We start from the raw sequence: 20,747 nt of genomic DNA, 5'->3' as shown, positions 1-20,747 counted from the left end.
ACAGGGTAGACTCAGTTTATGTTTGATTTTATTGTGTGGTAGCCATGTGAGGATTTAAAGAAGTAAGTTTTTAAATCACCTCTGGCTATCTGTGGAGCATTTATTTGATCTTCCATTAGTAATAGGAAGAAAGAGAAGAAGTGCATATAATGTTATTCCATGGCTGAATCCCTAAAAGTTCTTCCTTTTGAGGAAATATATAAGATCCTAGATTATTTGCTATGAAATGTTACATCTATTTAGGCAAGATTCCTAAAATTTAGCACTACTGATATCTGGGGGGTGAGATTTGTGTTCCCCTACACTGTTAGCATGTTTAGCAGAATCCCTGGCTTCTGTTCATTAGATGCCAGTAGGACCTCCCTCCCAGTTCTACCAACTAAAAAATGTCTTCAGACATCACCAAATGTCCCAAAGTGCCCCTGACTAAAAACTACTGCCATAGTTTCATAATGACCTTTGCAATCTACTCAGTAAGTGAGAATTTCTTGAGTACTTGATTTATCTTTTTGTTTCTAATGGAGATTAAAGGAAGAGTAAGATATGGTCCCTTCTCCTTCTCTCTCTCTATTAAAGATTTTATTTATTTTACGAAGAGAGAGAGCTCAAGAAGAGGAAGCATGAGGCAGAGGGAGAAGACGACTCCCTACTGAGCAAGGAGCTGAGGGAGGGTTTGATCTCAAGACCCCGGGATCATGACCTGAGTCGAAGGCAAGTGTTAGCCGACTGAGCCACCCAGGAGCCCCATGGTACCTTCTCTTTAAAAAGGTAGGGGCCCCTGGGTGGCTCAGTGTGTTAAGCCGCTGCCTTCGGCTCAGGTCATGATCTCGGGGTCCTGGGATCGAGTCTCGCATTGGGCTCTCTGCTCAGCAGGGAGCCTGCTTCCTCCTCTCTCTCTCTCTGCCTGCCTCTCTGTCTACTTGTGATCTCTCTCTGTCAAATAAATAAATAAAATCTTTAAAAAAAAAAAAAAGGTGAGTCCATGTTACAGAGTTAACATCACTAGAGTACAACAGAAAACATTTATCACTAGTTCTACATGCCCTGTATACTAATAAATATTTCAGAGATTTAGGGATTATCAAGAAAGGGATCCACGGGGGAAATTTCTGGAAGGCATGACATGGCATGGACTCTGAGGACTGGTAAGATTTGGAAAGACAAAATTAAAAGGAAAGTACATTTCACGTGTTATGGAGAACATACTCACAAAAATCCAATGTAAAATCTGGGTGAAAAGAGTAGGACAGAAACCAAAGAAATAAATAAAAGGTGAAGAAAATCCTTTAGGAGCTTACAGAAGGCAGTTACTTTGGAAATATGGCAGCATGTCAATGGAAGGAAAACGGAAGGTGTGGCTAAGCAGGAAGCGGACTTCTTAAAAACCATGGCTAGAATTTGAGGAGATGTTACTTCCTTAAAAGCAGTCAAAAGTTCTGGATGAGCAGTTGAACAGTAGATGATGAGACTCTCCAAGGGTAGGCAGAGCAGCTTTAGGACTGATAAAAAAGAAATGGAAGGGAAGGTCTGAATCTGAAACCAAGAAAAACTACAGTTTGGGAGCTGATTTTGGCTAAAAAGTCAGTCAGACTTCTGACTGTACTAGCTGGTTGAGTAAATGCCTTGTCAGCCATGGACCCTGAACACTTATCACCTGCACTGGAGTGCTAGAAGGAAAAGAATTTTTTTGATTTGGATTTTATTAAGAAGTTTTACAGCTGCTGGACAATGAAACATATACATATAAAGATTTTAATTGGTATCTAGTTTCTATTCTGTCCTTGAATTATTTTCAGGTTCATGTATAATTTAAATCGCAGGAGATTCAAGAGTCATGGAATAAGCTGGACATTTTTAAGCATTTTATCTTAGCTAAAATTTATCTCCAGGGAGGTTTCTGGATGTTTTTCAGTAATATTCATTTTAATTGATAAATATAAACTTTACTTCATTTCGTACTGTATCCAGATATATAGTAAAATGATGTCATTTTAAAAAATTCTGAAATTAGGCTCTCTGCTCAGCAGGGAGCCTGTTTCCCTCTCTCTCTCTGCCTGCCTCTCTGCCTACTTGTGATCTCTTTCTCTCTCTGTCAAATAAATAAATAAATAAATAAATAAATCTTTAAAAAAAAAAAAAAACCAAACCTTTGGGGCACCTGCATGGCTCAGTAGGTTAAGCCTCTGCCTTTGGCTCAGGTCATGATCTCAGGGTACTGGGATCGAGTCTCTTCATCGGACTCTCTGCTCAGCAGGGAGCCTGTTTCCTTCTCTCTCTCTGTCTGCCTCTCTGCCTACTGGTGATCTCTCTCTGTCAAATAAATAAATAACTCTTAAAAAAAAATTCTGAAATGAACACACACACAATCAAAAGCTGGATAATACCTGCAGGTGGAAGAAGAACAATCACATACAGAACAGTTTTATTACTGATACAAATTGATACTGATGTATATTAATTTAATTAGTCTTTGTATCTTGTTATTTTTTAAAAAGGTATCAAAATTGGTTCTCCAGTGGAATAGGCACTTGTCAGACTCAAGATTTCACATTTAGTAATGGAAATGGTAATCCTTTAAAAAGAAACAGGTGGCTTTGTGAATATACATACAAATCTAAAAACCACTTACAGGGGCGCCTGGGTGGTTCAGTGGGTTAAAGCCTCTGCCTTCAGCTCAGGTCATGAACCCAGGGCCTTGGGGTGGAGCCCTGCATCAGGCTCTCTGCGCAGCGGGGAGCCTGCTTCCTCCTCTTTCTCTGCCTGCCTCTCTGCCTACTTGTGATCTCTGTCTGTCAAATACATAAATAAAATCTTTTAAAAAAATAAAAACCACTTACAAAGTTGAATTGCCATTCCCATTTGGAAACCATAGATGGTACACATGTCTAAATGGGGACACACACATGCACACAGACACACAGTTTATATAACCATGTTACATAGACATATCTATCCTTAATATGTACACCAAGAAACAATTAAGTTAATACATATTCACTAAAATATCTTAAGTATAATATAGGCAGGATGGTTATGCTGGTGTGGGTGTCTTCATGTTTATGAACATGAATGTGCACAGGAAGATTATTATATGAGGTTCTAAGTGTTATTCTTTTTGACGAGAAAGGAACAGATAAAGATGATACTTCATAATCACTAATGATGCGGATTACTATGGAAAAGCTGTTCTGTGCTTTCCTTTTTATGAATATTTGCAATAGTTACCTTCTCCTTTTTAGCTAAATTATGCTTTGGTTTTAATTTAGATATTTTTGGAAGATACTTTGTGAAGGCCATCATGAACCAGTTTGGTGTGCCATATTAGGTATTTACTAAAATAAAGAATTTATTGCTTAATGGGAGTTGCTGCATTTTCTCTTTTGCTTAGCATAGTATCAAGAAGTGATTTGGCCATGGGAAAAATATGAAACAAACCATTATGGCCTCATATTCATAAACTGATTGAAAATATGAATATGTACATATATACATACATATATTAACATCTTTATTTAGATATTTGCAATTATAAAGATATGCATATATATGAATATACGATAGCACATGTAATATGTACTTCAGAAGCCATTACAAGGCCATGGACAAGTACGATCATTATTTTTGTGCTTCCACTATACCCCATCAACACATCTACATAACATTTATTATTTCTGCTGGATTTATCGGTTACAGATTTATTTACACTCCTTGTATTGCAAATCTCTAAGGAATGATAATTATAATTTATCTCTCCATCCTGAGTGTCTACCACAGTGTCTGGCAAAGAGAAAGAACCAGTACATATCTAATGGATGTGTGAATAAATCTTTTTTTGATTCTTTAAACAGGCATCTTTTAAATTTCAGTTACAACAAGATATTTTATAAAATATTAACTTTATGAGAATCTCTCAAACTTAAACAGAAAACATCTTTTTCCTTTCACATTTTATACTCAGAATATCTTAAAGCTCCTGCTTTAATAAAAGGAAAGGCAATAATAGGCAGATTTACAGGGGCCAATAAGGTCCTCCTTTTATGAACCCTTCATTTCATTCTAAAAAGAGTAGATACAACTACACTAACAGTGGCACTTTAACCAATTTTAATTTAATAATGTTTAATATTTCTGATTTCTGCTGCCTTATTTAACCGAAATTTCAAAGGAAATTAACCAAGCTCTTTATGCAGTAAACATTTATCAAATACTTTTTACAAAATAATTTATGCAAATGTAGTACCTCATTTTAATAGTTTGCTATTTTTCTCTTGTTTAGCTTTTCTTTTCATACACAAAAATCCTCTTTTTTTTTAGTAAGACAACAGTATCAAAAAGAATAACATTTTTTATCTTATACTAGACTTCTTCCTTTGATCATTTCTTTCAGGGAATCTGAGGCTGTCAACATTGTAACAATATAACAAATTAGCTCTCAAATGGAAGTAACCAAAGTAAGAAATCTGACAGCTCTTTCTGTGTCAAAAATTAGGACTGATAATTACTTTGAAAATCTCCCCCGGCCCCCACCCCCCTACCTTCCACCTCACTTTTTAAAGGGATATAAACTCCCACAGGAGGGGAAATTAAGCTTTACAAATTTTCATTTATCTTACTGGCTATGCTTTATTTTTAAAATACTTTGACAGTAAAACCGTTAGGTATATTTTTAAGAATAGTTGCATCATTAAATGCATTTCAACATTGCAACCTATTTCTACTTAAATTTTCTTACTCATAAAATACAAAGTCTTCACAGAGAAGCAGTTGGTATTTTTTTAAAGCAGTTGGTATTTTTTTAATCTGTAGAGGCAATTGTACCATCTATATCTTGGCAAAGTATGTCTTTCCTTTTCATACTAAACCAAACACTGACAAAAGGAGTAAATGGATTCAATGTGAAGGCACACTCCAGCTTTAGCTTCTGCTGTTTAACCTTCCTGATGATTGACAGGCATACAGTGAATTCTACTGACCTAAGACGTCTGTCCTCACAACTCAGTCATCTAAATCAAAGGGAATAAGTAGTTAGGACACTCGGGATACAAGTATCAAGAAACAGGGCTCAAAAACAGAGGAAATCACATCAGGTGAAGAAATAGATTGAGTAAAGGCAGAAAGACAGAATAGAACAGAAATTATTGGAGAAACACTGACTAATTCAGTTTATTTGAAGCAAAGACACCAAGAAAGAGTCAAGTCAGAAATAACTTCAAAGCTGGGCAAGGCTACTGTGTGGGCACTGAAGTGCCTTTCTTTGTTTCTGAACTAAGGGGACATAATAAAATCTTCAACTGTAACATCTTCTCTGTAAATAATGTTTATATTTAATGCAACAGCATGGTAATCATCTTTTAAATGCAATAAACTTAATGGAGTAGAGGAAGAAAAAAGGAAAGAAAGAGCATGTTTTATATAGTGTCACCAAATCAAGAGATAGGTAATAGAACAGAGCCAAAAGTCAGAGATACAGAAAGATCAAATAATATCATTCCATGTTTAAAAAGACTCCTAATTACACAAATGGTCATTCTAAGCAAAGAGGAAACTTTACATTTTATATTAATGGAAATAACTTTCTACCATATACAACAATTATTTTCTGGAAGAACCAAGGCTACCTTTTTTTAAAAAAGCAGGAACAAGACATACAGAAAATTTAAACTCATATTTATGTTCCCTTCTTATTAGGAAAGAATCCCTTAAATCATAAAGTTGATATTGGCATACATAATTCTATGTGATTTTATGTTTGGAAAAAGACTAAGTATACCATAAGAAGCAAAGAAAGTCATTATTGCAGTTGCCTAGAAGAATTTATTAAGCACCTCTTGCAGACATCACTACAGGGTTCTCACTGGATAATCTCTGACAAATGAGAAGCAGGGCAATTTACAAAGACATAAAAAGAGCATGCATGTTATAAATGTATTTAAAGTCTTAAATGGTGACTTGCAAATATTTTAGTTTGGTCCTTAAGGATATTAAAAAAATTATTTTTGATGAATTTAACATGATTTCACTATCATTCCATAAATAGAGAAATATTTTTTTCTAAAGATTTGTGTTGCATACATTTAAAAAGGAATAGGAGATGATCTTCCCCCAAATCTAATTATGATAATGAAAACATATCTAAAAATGTGAAACTCAAGGCTAGAATAGAAGCTATTAATAAAATTTAAAAACACAACACCTTATGTGCAGTTATCAGTATTCAGAGGAAAGTAAGGTAAGATTTAGCTTTATTTTTATAGAAAAGTATGGCTTGGCCATATTTTTTAAGGCACACAAAAAATGGAGTACAAAATATTGGTATTTAAAAGCAGCCACAAGTGAACCATTTATTGAATTTGCCCTAGTTTAAAACCTCATTTTAAGAGAAAATCTCTTCGAATGAGTAGTTTTACAAGTTTCACAAGAACAGCAAATATATCAAATGTCCTCATCCTGGGTAATTACTTCCTTTGCAGGGCCTTGTACATTCTTGCAATGTAGTTGAAAATTAAAACACATATTACAAACAGAAGTGGATAAATAGCAACATGCTTTAAAAAAATCAGACCAAATGAAGGAATATTTTAAAATGCTGACACCTATCTAAACTGCCTGAACTTGGTAGTTTATAGACTGAACTGGCTTCTTTGCAAATGCTTCTTTGCAAGAATTTAAGTCTGTGTACCTTGGTTCTGGCCAAATAAAATATTTTTTAAGAAATGGTTTAACTAGACATTTTCAGCCCTTCTGGTTTTGTTGGATTGTTATGACATTGTTCTTATCCCCGACAAGTTAATTTGTTGGGAGAGGCAGACACTTAAATAATTACAAAGCAACATGGAAGTGCAGTAAAGGGGACAGGCCAGGCCATGGGCTCACAAACAAGGGCCACCCAGCCCAAACCTGGAGGAAGGGACTTAGGAGTGGAGTCTAAAGGAGAAATTAGAGTAAAGGAGAGAGGACAGGCATTAAGGGGCAGCATGGGCAAAGGAAAAGGATGTAAAGGGTAAGACACCGGAGGTAGTTCAAGATTGCTGGAGTAGAGTCCAAAGTTTTGGGGAAGAATAGACGGAGAGATGACTGCTTCTTCACAGAAAGAGTGTGCTCTGCCCTGAATAGAACTTGTTCTCTGTCTACTGGGCTGGGGAGCCATTGCAGGGCTCTAGCAAAGGGGTGATGGCAACAGGTCTGCACCCTAACAGTCTCCTCCTGTGGCTGAGTAGAGGGTGGTGTGGAGAATACTCCAGTTAGGAGACTGTTCAAATGGGAGAGTTAATAGGCTTGGGGCAGGTCAGGGATGACAGGGGTGGAAAGCAGGAAAAAGATTAATAAAGTATTTTTAAAAGGAATCAAGAATGATTCTAAATAGATAATAATGGGGCGCCTGGGTGGCTCAGTGGGTTAACGCTTCTGCCTTCAGCTCAGGTCATGATCCCAGGGTCCTGGGATGGAGCCCCGAGTCATGCTCTCTGCTCCGCACGGAGCCTGCTTCTCCTCTCTCTCTCTCTGCCTGCCTCTCTGCCTACTGGTGTTCTCTGTCTGTCAAATAAGTAAATAAGAATCTTAAAAAAATAAAAATAAAGAGATAATAAGGCTGAAGACTTGGAAAAATAGTAAATATAAATAATGTGTTTTCACTTGGATCTGCCAAAAATAAAGCTTTATGAAATAGAATCTCATTGTAAAGTCACCATTTTGTTTTCCTCCATTGCAACAAAGTGTAGGGTAATATATACTCCCTGACAATGAGAATTTGCTTATTTGTCAGTGTTCAGCATAAATGAGTCACGTGCTGAGGACATGGGGGAACAACAGCCAAACTTCTCTGATGGCTGTACACAGACCTGGGGCTGAGTCTTAAAGTATTTCCACAGAGAGTGAAATAAAACAAAGGGAGGTTTTGTTCCTTGAAATTCAAAAACACATCTTTCTCTACATGAACCTTAGCTATTTATTGCAACATTCCAAGAACTTAATACCTTTTTATCACTTGCAAAACACTGTTTCCTAAACCTTTTTATATACTCATTAAAAAAAAAAAGAAATCTGTATTTCCTTGAGCTAGACCAATAATTCAGGAATGCCCACCCTTATTTCCCTTGAGCTGATAGAACTGGTGACTGCATTTGGCTCCTACCTTTTATTTGAGAAGAATGTAATATTACTACACAGATTTTAGTATTTTATCCTTGATCAGCCTTACTTTCACCCTCATAATGCATCTCATTGAAAAGGCATTAGTTCGTGCATACTGAACCTAGGACAATACACACAAATTAAGAAGAACATCCAAGAAAATAAATTGCATTTATTATGAATTATTTTATAATTTTAATGTTTTAAATTATTCTAAAATTTCTCTAATGTGGAAAGAATTTAACAACTTAGCTGAACATTCTCCTAAGAGTGGTGTATTGTGATGTAATACAGAGTTTATTGACCATATCAAAAAACAGTCCAGGGCATCTGGGTGGCTCAGTAGGTTAAGAGTCTGCCTTTGGCTCAGGTTGAGATCTGGGAGTTTTGGGATGGAGTCTCACATCGGGCTCCCAGCTCAGCAGGGAGTCTGTTCCTCCCTCTGCCCTTCACACTGCTAGTGCTCTTTCTCGCTCTCATGCTTTCTCTCAAATAAATAAAAATCTCTAAAAAACAAAAACAAAAACAAAAAACAGTCCACAATACTTTTTTCCCCTCCATATGCTTGAAACACAAAATAATTCTTAGCTATAGAATTTATAATACTGCCTACTTATAGAACTTTGAAATTTGTGACTGATTCTTGGACCGTATTTTATTTGAAAAAGTGGTATCACAATTTCTGGTACCTCCTTTTCAAAAGTTTAAGAAAACAAAAAAAGGCCTAAAACGGCTTTTTTTTCTTTTGGTTTAAACCAAGTGAAATTTGTTTCAGAGGGTCTGAAGTTGGGATAAAAAGCCTTAAATGTTATGTGAGTTTTGGTTAAATTTGTATAAAAATATAAAATATTCACCTGATTTTCTGCATTGCTTCTTAAATTTTCATGAATACAAAGCTTTCACTGAACATACTTTTACCTTGAACCTTCTACAAAGTGCACATATACAATTTATCAATCTTCTCAGACAGTCATTTTAGTTAACTCAGCTACTAACATTTTCCCCTATAGTTTTGGTATTAAAATCCCACCTGGAAGTGGGGTTTCATAGTGTAATGGGTGGGGCATCTGAGTGGCTCAGTCAGCTGCCTTTAGTTCAGGTTGTGATCCTAGGGTCCTGGGATTGAGCCCCGCATAGGTCTCCCTGCTCAGTAGGGGATCCTGCTTCTCCCTCTCCCACTGCCCCTGCTCTCTCTCTTGCTCAAATAAATAAATAAAATAAAATTTGAAAAATAAATAAAAAGACACATAAATCAATGGAACACAATACAGAGCCCAGAAATGGACCCTCAACTCTATGGTCAACTAATCTTCGACAAAGCAGGAAAGAATGCCCAATGGAAAAAAGACAGTCTCTTCAACAAATGGTGTTGGGAAAACTGGACAGCCCCATGTAGAAAAATGAAACTGAACCACTTCCTTACACCATACACAAAAATAGACTCCAAATAGATGAAAGACCTCAAGATGAGATAGGAATCCATCAAAATCCCTGAGGAGAACACAGACAACAACCTCTTCGACCTCAGCCACAGCAACTTCTTTCTAGAAACATCGCTAAAGGCAAGTGAAGCAAGGGCAAAAATGAATTATTGGGACTTCATCAAGATCAAAAGCTTTTGCACAGCAAAGGAAATAGTCAACAAAACCAAAAGACAACTGACAGAATGGGAGAAGATATCTGCAAATGATGTATCAGATAAAGGGCTAGTATCCAAAATCTAGAAAGAACTTATCAAACTCAACACCCAAAGAACAAATAATCCAATCAAGAAATGGGCAGAAGACATGAACAGACATTTCTGCAAAAACATCCAAATGGTCAACAGACACATAAAAAGTGCTCAACATCACTTGGCATTAGGGAAATAGCAATCAAAACCACAGTGAGATATCACTTCACACCAGTCAGAATAGCTAAAATGAACAAGTCAGGAAACAACATGTTGGCGAGGATGCGGAGAAAGGGGAACCCTCCTGCACCACTGGTGGGAATGCAATCTAGTGCAGCCACTCTGGAAAACAGCATGGGGGTTCCTCAAAAAGTTGAAAATAGAGCTATCCTATGACCCAGCAATCTCACTACTGGGTATTTACCCTAAAGATACAAATGTAGTGATCCGAAGGGGCACGTGCCCCTGAATATTGATAGCAGCAACGTCCACAATAGTCAAACTATGGAAAGAACCTAAACGTCCATCAACAGATGAATGAATAAAGAAGATGTGGTAAATATATATATAATGGAATACTATGCAGCCATCAAAAAACCCTAAATCTTGCCATTTGCAATAATGTTGATGGAACTACAGGGTATTAAGCTAAGCGAAATAAGTCACTCAGAGAAAGGCAATTATCATATAATCTCTCTGATATGAGGAATTTGAGAGGCAGGGTGGGGGTTCGTGGGGAAAAGGGAGGGAAAAAAGGAAATAAGATGGGACCAGGGAGGGAGAAAAACCATAAGAGACTCTTAATCTCATGAAATAAACTGAAGGTTGCTGGAGGGAAGGGGAATGAGATGGATGGGGTGGCTGGATTATGGACACTGGGAAGGGTATGTGCTATGGTGAGTGCTGTGAATTGTGTAAGACTGATGATTCACAGACCTATACCCCTGAAGCAAATAATACATTATATATTAATAAAATAAAAAATAAAAAAAATGGGGCACCTGGGTGGATCAGTGGGTAAAGCTTCTGGCTTCGGCTCAGGTCATGATGTGCGGATCAAGCCCCACACTGGGCTCTCTGCTTAGTAGGGAGCCTGCTTCTCCCTTTCTCCACCTGCCTCTCTGCCTACTTGTGATCTCTCTATCTCTCTCTGTCAAATAAATAAACAAAATCTCTAAAAATAAAAAAATAAATAAAATAAATAAAACAAAATCTCACCTGGAACCTTTTGTTGTTTTTCATGTTGTACTTCTAAAATGAATTGACACCATGCATGAACCTGGTAATAAGTAGCAATAAAGTCAGATGATAGAAGAGCTAAAATGTCATTTGATCCCAGACATACAGGGTATCTGATGATTCTAGCTATATTAATACTTCTTCCTCATCTGGTCAGTTAAGTTAGAAAGAGAACCTCGATGGAAGTTTAGCTGAAGGGCAGTCTGCTTAGCCATTCTCCATCTTTCAACCCAGCAATTGTGTGGATGATGGCAAGAAAGACCCTCCGAAGACCTATGCAGATTATAGATCTGCAGTTTATGTGAGATTCCCAGGAGACTGTTTTCCCTCTCAAGAAAGCACATAAGTTTGTACTGGAGTGAACGGGATGTTGTTTTAGGGATAATCTTGTATCTGCTTGTATTTACATTTAAAGCGTCATTTGTAAATGTTAGCTCCTTATTGTACTGTTTTACTGTTTTGAACTAAATTACCTGTGACACATCCACCACCAACTGGCACTGTGGTTGAGAATCTTAGAATGGGATATTGCATTCTAAAAAGAGAAACTCAAACTAACCCTGATAAACCTTTAAAGCCAACAAAACCTCAAAACAAAACAAGAACAACCTGAGTAAGAGAGAAGGGGCCCGGCTAGAGTCAGGATAGTGATGATAGGGTTGGAGTTGTTTAAGTCGGAATTTGTTTGAAGAATTTGTAATATGTTAAAGTAAAAAAAAAAAAAATTAATTGCTATTTAGCTCTTTGAATGAGGTAAGGGACTGGACTCTAAAACCACACATAACTAGGATTGTTTGCATATCAGTGCTGTCCCTTCCTAGCTGTGTGAGCTACCTGTACCTTAAAAATGGGAAATAATGCCTATCTCTTATGACTGTTTTGATTATCAAAACAGCTGATTAATATCTTACATTTATTGCTTACTGTTCAAAGTGCTTTACAAATGATCTCATTTAATTCTCAAGAAAGGCTTTGAGATGGGTCTAGTTATTATCTTCATTACAGATACAAAAGTAGAAATAAGGAATAATGATGTATGAAAAGTGATGTGTGATGCATGCAAAGTATGGTGCCTCAAACACAGTTAATATTCAAAAAGTGTTAACTATTTTGCTCACAGAAGTAGAATTAATTTTTTAAAGATTTATTTATTTTAGACAGAGAGTGCAAGAACGCGCTGGGGGGTGGGCAGAGGGAGAGGGAGAAGGAACTTGAGCAGAATCCCTACTGAGCATGGCTTTGGATGGGAGGCTTGATCTCACCACCCTGAGATCATGACCTCAGCCAAAATCAAGAGTTGGACGCTTAACCGACTGAGCCACCCCGGGCCAGGCACCCCCTAACAGTATAAGATGAGGCACTCCAAAATGAGAGTATTTAAGCTTAATCTATATTATGTTAAACTTTCAACCTAAGCAAAGTTCAAATTAATCTCAATATAAACCAAACTAAGTGGCTAAGAATAAAAATTATGTGGTTAAGAGATTCTTATAGTAAATAAAACTTCATCTCCTCAAAATATAAATTCTTGAGAGTAATAGAGCCATTGTTTGTTCTTCAACTGTAGTATTTATGTAGCTCACAATGAAGTTGGAGGTTTGACATTCTTCTAATGATACAATCATTAGAATTCATTAGAATCATTACAATTCTGATGATACAATCAGTCAAGTAGGATAATTTACCTCATACAGTAAAAAAAAAAAAATTACCTAAATCATTAATTTTAAAGGTCAAGAGAGGAACTAAGCAAGGTCTTAATCAGCTGGCATGAATAAAGGAATTGTTTAAATCCCTTTTTGGCTGGTGAAACAATTTGCGAATCTCTAAATGGCAGTCTGTCAACAATTAGCCACCAATCTCCACTCACTGTTAGTTTGAACCTGACACAGTTGTCTGATAAATAATATTTCACACCAGAAAGAAGACTAGAGTAAAACTTTCTCACTTCCTCATTTCTTTTAAATTTTCCAATTCTGAAATTCATCTTGGATTGCAGTTTGTTTTGCTGCCCTCACCTGCTTTCTTTGCATATAGTTGAGAGAAAATGTTCTTCCAGGAATAAACCTAGAATTTGTATTCCAAATTTCAGCAGAAGAAGCCGCTGAAATAAACACAGCTGTGACCCATCATGAGTTACTTGATTCAATAACTATTCTACATGGCCTTCCTATTCCTTCCTCCTCCTGCATCCCACTTGCTCCCTCATTTCAGATGGTGCCCAGAAATGCATAATTGGCAGGATCTAGGATATACAGGAATAGTCTGAATGACTGGTAAAAACCATCCTAACAAGAGTCGCAGAATCAATACTCTCTGAAAAACTGTTTCACACTGAAAAGGTCACTCAATAATTCTTGAGTGGAATGCAATCACAAAACTAAACCCTGTTTGACTTTAATGATCACCTGATTAAAACACATTAGTGTTACAGAATTAGTTAAAAGAATATCCTGTCAGCATCACAGTGATGAACATGGTGAGATATGCAAATAAAAGAAGATACTGTGATTAACTCTAACTATGAGACTTCAGAACAGTGAGTAGCAATAACCTGGTTATCCTCATCTTCAATAAAGTTTATCACTACAGTTACTAATATGTGATACTTATATGTCAATCATTGTTTAATGCTAAAATTACTACCTTTCAAATTATGGATGTACCTTTCCTCCTTATGCAATAGAAGTATTCCTGAAGCATTAAAAAAATAAATTTGGTATATTGAGTCATATTTAGGATATTTTGGGTGTCCTTACCCAAAACTGTTTGTATCCCTCTCTTCTAGGAAATCCCCAATTTATCATATATGTTTTAGCCTGTGTTTGTTTTTTTTTTAAAGCCTGTGTTTTAATATGCCAGATTTTCTTAAAGCAGAGAATCCCTAAATAACACTAACTTCAAGGACTTCTTTGATTGTGATTTACTGAGATGGTATTCGGAGTGGCTCTCCAGTGTTGCAAAAAACATTGAAAGAAAATTGCAAAGCAGACCTTGCCTATTTACTAACCTGCATCTCTTTTGGAGACGTCTTATTTTTCTCCTGTAGTTAGCTCATTCATTCCCAATACACTAATGATGTACTACTATATGTTGGCTAACTGAACATAATAAACAAACAAACAAACAAACAAATTTCCAATCCCAATATACTGGTTCAGAGCAGAACTAGATTATATAAAAATTATAGTGAGTGAGGTATAAAAACTTTGCTTTATAAGGTTTCAAATTAAGTAATTTTTTGCACATAGTTTTTTCAAGTACTATTTGTATACTTATGTTTTTAAAAGTTTGATCATTTTTCTAAGATTGCCATACACTGCTTTATTAAAATGCTATTTTAGCTGTTTTATAGTATTGCACCATTTGTCCATCTCACTAGTTAGATTACTTCCACATTTTCATGATTAAAATCACTGCTATCAAAAACCTTTTTCTTATTTTTTTTCGTATGTGTGGCAGTTTCTAAAGATTTTGTATAAACGTGAAATTTCTGGGTCATAGGATATACATTCTTTGAAATTTACTCAGTACTTCCAAATTGCTCTACTAAATATTTGTCCAGATTTACCTTCTTACCAGTAATATAAGAACTCACATTCCCTTTCAAGTTAAAATGAACTAGAACTAAACTGTATGTGTAACATGGATGAATCTCCCAAAACATTATTTTTGAACAAAATAACTTATGTACATGTTTAAATCCTCCAAAACAATAGTATTTTAACGTGTGCATATATCATATATATATATATACACACACATATATAAAGTATGTATTACAATTATATATGTATTATAGAAAAATTGATGTGTAGTAAAAGGACAAAGACATGCATGCATGGGACCGAAAGACGCCAACTTAAAGATAATAGTAACATTCAGGGAAGGGAAGAAACAGATGGGAAGGTGGGGCTTCATCACTATCTAGAAACTTCATTTGTTTGCAAGAAAATCTGAAGGAAATGATGCAAAATGGTATGACCATTTTAGCTCTATGAGGAAGGTACAAGAATAGCTATGATTTTCTGTAGTTTACTGTAAGCTTAAAAATTCATAATTAAAAATGAGAAATGAAAACATGACTGTTTCTTAGGTTGCTTAGGTTGAAAGTAAGGTCCTTTTGAACAGGAACTGAGTCATGAAATACAGACATGTGGCGCTTTGTTTTACAATGATCATTTAAGTGTACAAATATCCGGACGGTACTTATCCTCTAACAGAGAACAGTGTAGTTCCAATGTATTGACAACAGCACACTTCAGGTCATTTCTCTAGGTGTTTTCTCCCTGGATCCTCATAGCCATTCCATGAGGTCATGAGGGTGCACTATTGCCTTCATTTTAGAGATGAGGAAATTCAGACTCCGCACGCTTCGCTGACTTGTCCATAGAGAGTTACAGAGTTAATATGGGCCCAAGTCAGAACTAAAGCCCAATACTACATCTTTCTGGGCCGGTGCATTTTATCCTAACTCTGCCACATGAACCTTCTGCATCTCTCAATCCAAGATAATGAAGGACAGACACAAAGAAAGGATGTGTCTGTTGTTTTTTTTTTAAAGATTTTATTTATTTATTTGACAGACAGAGATCACAAGCAGGCAGAGAGGCAGGCAGAGAGAGAGGGGGAAGCAGTCTCCCTGCTGAGCAGAGAGCCCGATGCGGGGCTTGATCCCAGAACCCTGGGATCATGACCTGAGTCGAAGGCAGAGGCTTTAACCCACTGAGCCACCTAGGCACCCCAAGGATGTGTCTGTTACCACGTCAAGCATTCAGACCAAAACGACAGAAACCCTCAGTCAACCAGCTAGTTTATCTGCAAACCGAGTCCTCCTCCTGGCCACAGGGGCACACCCCATGCAAGGCTTCTCAGAGGGCCATAGATATTGCATATCTCCTGTGTACAATTTCTCATGAAAATGATACCTTGTGAAATATCGAAGAGGGCAATTACCAGGAAAAGAAAAAAAAAAACTTGTCCATATTTTACACAGCCAAAAATGTACAATTTTCCATGAGCTTGTTGCTGACAACTGGGTGGGCTGGAATGGGGCTGTCCTAGTTTTTGCTGGGCAGAAGGCAGCTGGCATTCACATACAAGGGTCCAAAGGAAGAAATTAAATCTGAAAATGTAAGCTAATCAATGCTCTCCAAAAACTAGTGAAAAGAATAAAGAAAAAAGAAACATGGAATTCTGACACTTTCAGGAATTAAAACGTCTGAAGCCGTATTTTTTTATTATTATTATTATTATAGCAGTTCTACTTTCAAAACTGGGAACCAATTGTGAAATAACTACGGATTTGAGAAAGGTTGAGAGAAAAGTCTTAGAAACAGCTAATATAAATGTCTCTCTCCAAATTAAATCAGTGGGGTGCTAGTTTTAATATGTCTGCTTATTAGCTCAAAATTTGGTTTCAATATAAGCAATTAAAATATTCACCTCTCTGAAACAGTTTAGGTGGAGTCCTGGCCTATGGCGGCACAATATAAATGACCAGTAATAATTTTATAATTCTATGATTTGGACTTCCTTTAGGGCTATAAGATTAGTTACACTTTTCCTGTAATCTCAACTTTTTTCCCCTCCAAAGAAAAAATTAGATTAGATTTCCTCTCTCAGCCCCACCCCCCGAAAATTTCTTACCCCAGTACTAACAAGATTCTTTCTTTAACAAATAAGACCTTATGAAGTGAACCCAAAGAGCACTGAGGCTCAAATGACCTTCTGATTGCCAAGTCCACTAGTACTTTTTCAATTTTCATCCTACTTGACTCCTGGGGAGCATTTGGCTCCTCTACCAACTTCTCTATCTTAAAATGTGCTCCTCGACTGCCTCTTTTTTTTTTTTTTTTTTTTTGGCTCTCTTCCTACTTCATTTTATTTATTTTTTCAGTGTAACAGTATTCATTCTTTTTGCACAACACCCAGTGCTCCATGCAAAACGTGCCCTCCCCATTACCCACCACCTGTTCCCCCAACCTCCCACCCCTGACCCTTCAAAACCCTCAGGTTGCCCCAACCTCCCACCCCTGACCCTTCAAAACCCTCAGGTTGTTTTTCAGAGTACATAGTCTCTTATGGTTCGCCTCCCCTCCCCAATGTCCATAGCCCGCTCCCCCTCTCCCAATCCCACCTCCCCCCAGCAACCCCCAGTTTGTTTTGTGAGATTAAGAGTCATTTATGGTTTGTCTCCCTCCCAATCCCATCTTGTTTCATTTACTCTTCTCCTATCCCCCTACCCCCCCATGTTGCTTCTCCATGTCCTCATATCAGGGAGATCATATGATAGTTGTCTTTCTCCGATTGACTTATTTCACTAAGCATGATACGCTCTAGTTCCATCCACGTTGTCGCAAATGGCATGATTTCATTTCTTTTGATGGCTGCATAGTATTCCATTGTGTATATATACCACATCTTCTTTATCCATTCATCTGTTGATGGACATCTAGGTTCTTTCCATAGTCTGGCTATTGTAGACATTGCTGCTATAAACATTCGGGTCCTCGACTGCCTCTTAAACACACTTTCCTGGTTCCTCCTCTTTCTAATCACTCCTTCACGGTCCTGTTTGCCTGTATTTCCTTCATTTATCTCCAGTCAACATATACTGCTGAAGATTCTTTCCTTTTTTCCTGCTTATCTTCTTATTTTCCTTGCTTTCCTTGGTTCCCATCATCCATGGCTTTAATTTTTATGTATAAGTTAACAACAGATAAATTTATACTTCCAAGTTCAATCTCTTTCTTGAAAACCTAAAGACAATACATTCTCTATCTTGGTACTAGAATTATTATCTTTTGAAAAAAAAAAGATCACAAGTCTTCTCTTGTTGAAAAATTCGATGGGGGCACCTGGGTGGCTCAGTGGGTTAAAGCCTCTGCCTTCAGCTCAGGTCATGATCCCAGGGTGCTGGGATCGAGCCCCATATCTGTTTCTCTGCTCAGCAGGGAGCCTGCTTCCTCCTCTCTCTCTGTCTGCCTCTCTGACTACTTGTGATCTCTGTCTGTCAAATAAATAAATAAAATCTTTAAAAAAAAAAAAAATTCGATGGCTTCTCTGCCTGGAGCAAAGAGTCCAAACTTCTTATATTGCGTACAAAACCTTCTATAGTATGTCCTTATAGGCCTAGTTTCTAATGTCAATTCTTATTGCTCCTTACCACAAACCTTGCACCACAACACAGCAGTGCCTCACAGGTCCTCCTTCATTTCTACCCATTTTTGCTACATTTACCATATTTCCCAAATCAAGTGCATCAGGACATAAAGTCTGATAAACAGGATCTTACCAAGGCAGGAGGACTCATTTAAAGTTAGAACTGTCTTGGGAAACAAGAGGAAACAGAGGTTGTTCCAAGCTGTGTCTCTGGAGTTCTTTTCCCTCTTTGTCTGACATCTTAGAAAATGTCAAGGAAAAATAAAATAAGGTGAAAACAGAGATGGAGGCAAGCCAAAAGAGACTCTTAACTACAGGAAACAAACTGAGGGTTGCTGGAGGGGAGGGGGATAGGAGGATGGAGTAGCTGGGTGATGGGCATTAAGGAGGGCACTTGGAAGTAACAAGCACTGGGTGTTGTATGCAACTGATGAACCACTAAATTCTACCTCAGAAACTAATAATAAAGTATATGTTCATTAAATTGAACTTAAATAAAATATTTTAGGGTGCTTGGGTGGCTCAGTGGGTTAAGCTGCTGCCTTCGGCTCAGGTCATGATCTCAGGGTCCTGGGATCGAGTCCTGCATTGGGCTCTCTGCTCATCAGGGAGCCTGCTTCCCTCTCTCTCTCTCTGCCTGCCTCTGTCTACTGTGATCTCTCTCTGTCAAATAAATAAATAAAATCTTTAAAAAATAAAAAAAAATTTTTTTTAATTTTTTAATAAAAAATAAATAAATAAAAAGAAAATGTCAAAAACATTCAAGCTCACATAGGATGTATTTGCAGAATCTTGGGTAGAGGAACCCATGTCCCAGTCTCTCTACTCTGGGAAGAAGAATCTTCCCTGGCTGAGTTATCTTCTCTAATCAACAAGTTAATTTCAGAAGTTGAGAGGAAGGAAAGAGATATGCAAAGAAACAAATAGACCAGTTGGATGAACCTTGATAATCAAGGAAGTGACTGTGCTGCAGGCAGATGTTTCTCACACACATCCATCCACAGCTAAATCTGACAGTCAGTGAGCACAGTTCTTCCTCTGTGTTCCTATATCATCTAGTTTATGCCTTGATTATGGCTCATAGTATATTAATCTGAATTACTTGATTTTATGTCCATTTTCCCAATCAGTCTATGATTCCTGGCATGGAGCAGATGCCAGTAAAAGAGTAATGAACTCACCCTTCAAGAACAGCAATGCGTAGGATACAATTTAAGATTTCTGCAATCATAGCAAAGGCTATATTAAAATAGCACAATTTGGTTAAAGCAATTATGAATGTGGCTATAAACACTTGCTATTGACTAGGAAAACCAACATGTTCAAAAAACAATCTAGTATCTCAACTGAAGTTAGAGTTAGCTGACCCTATCTGATACAAATTTCCAAACAGCATAAAGCAACCGTGATGGCAAATGCTATCTGTGCTCTGAAGGTACAAGATAAAAAATTGACAAATACCTTGGTATGCAATACCATAAGAATCTCACTTGCATTTTTTAAAAATCCACTAAGAACTAATGAAATCTTTGTGCTACAAAAGAAAGTCTTGTTCCAACAAACATTGCTAATTTTCTAGTTACGATGGGCGGAAATGCAGAGTACCCAGGAGATTAGCATAGCTATCCAAAATATCAGGCAGCTACCAAAAAACTGCTGATAGTAATTCTCTTTTTGATTTTCACATCTCTAATATTCCTATTCTATTCCTTTCTTGATATTTCACATTTATATGACTTCTTTCTCTGCAGTTTAGCTCTTTATTTAGCTCACAAAGTAGGCATTATACTAAGGAGGTAGAGTATTCATCTTTTGGCATCAGTAGCAGTTGCCCTTAGCAACCACCACTTGAAGGGAAACCTTATTTTCATCTGGTGACTCAAAATAGGACTAAAGGGTCAAATGCAGAGCAATTGTAAAAGGCAGGTTTCAAACTGGCAAATTGCTCAATACAAGACCCTCTTTCATCTGCAGCATTTCAAAGACATTGGGAGTTCACAAATATTTCATAAATCACAGGGTTTATAAATTGGTTTCTAAACAATACTTGTAAAAATAGAACTATACATTCCAGCTTGAAATCTCTTTATTATTGGGGCTGTAGAGAGGAACCATATAATTGACACAAGTCTAATGCAAACAGAGAGGTAAAAGAAATAAATATTCATTTCAAATATATTATGTCAAGTACTCTGAAACCTTTTGAATTTACTGATCTTTAACTTGACTTCAAGCTTTCAAGAACCTATACTAAGAAAAAAAGCCAATTTAAGCTAATAAATTCAATGACTAAACAGTTAATGATTCTGGGTATTTCTGAATCAGTATCTGATACATAACAATTGCTAATCTATTATTAAGGAAAAAAAATAAGGGAGCAGTATAATTTTCATTCTTTTTTATACTCTCTGAAGCCTACTTACATATAACTCATGCATAGTCCTCTTTGTGAAATTTAGTATATACTATACATTAGCATCCTTCTTATGAGTCAAAGAATGGAAAAAACTGGAAAAAATACACTTCCACTATTGTGGCTTAA

General features: G+C 36.8%; 1 protein-coding gene across 3 annotated transcripts in view; it reads right to left on the bottom strand.

The window, feature by feature from the left end:
• Positions 1 to 20,747, bottom strand: part of KCNQ5 (potassium voltage-gated channel subfamily Q member 5) — a 553,626-nt gene that overhangs the window by 470,000 nt on the left and 62,879 nt on the right. The gene's annotated exons all lie outside the window — the stretch shown is intronic.

Source organism: Meles meles, chromosome 5 (assembly GCF_922984935.1).
Source record: "Meles meles chromosome 5, mMelMel3.1 paternal haplotype, whole genome shotgun sequence".
Taxonomy (NCBI): Eukaryota; Metazoa; Chordata; class Mammalia; order Carnivora; family Mustelidae; genus Meles; species Meles meles.
This window is presented reverse-complemented; position numbering and strand designations above follow the sequence as displayed.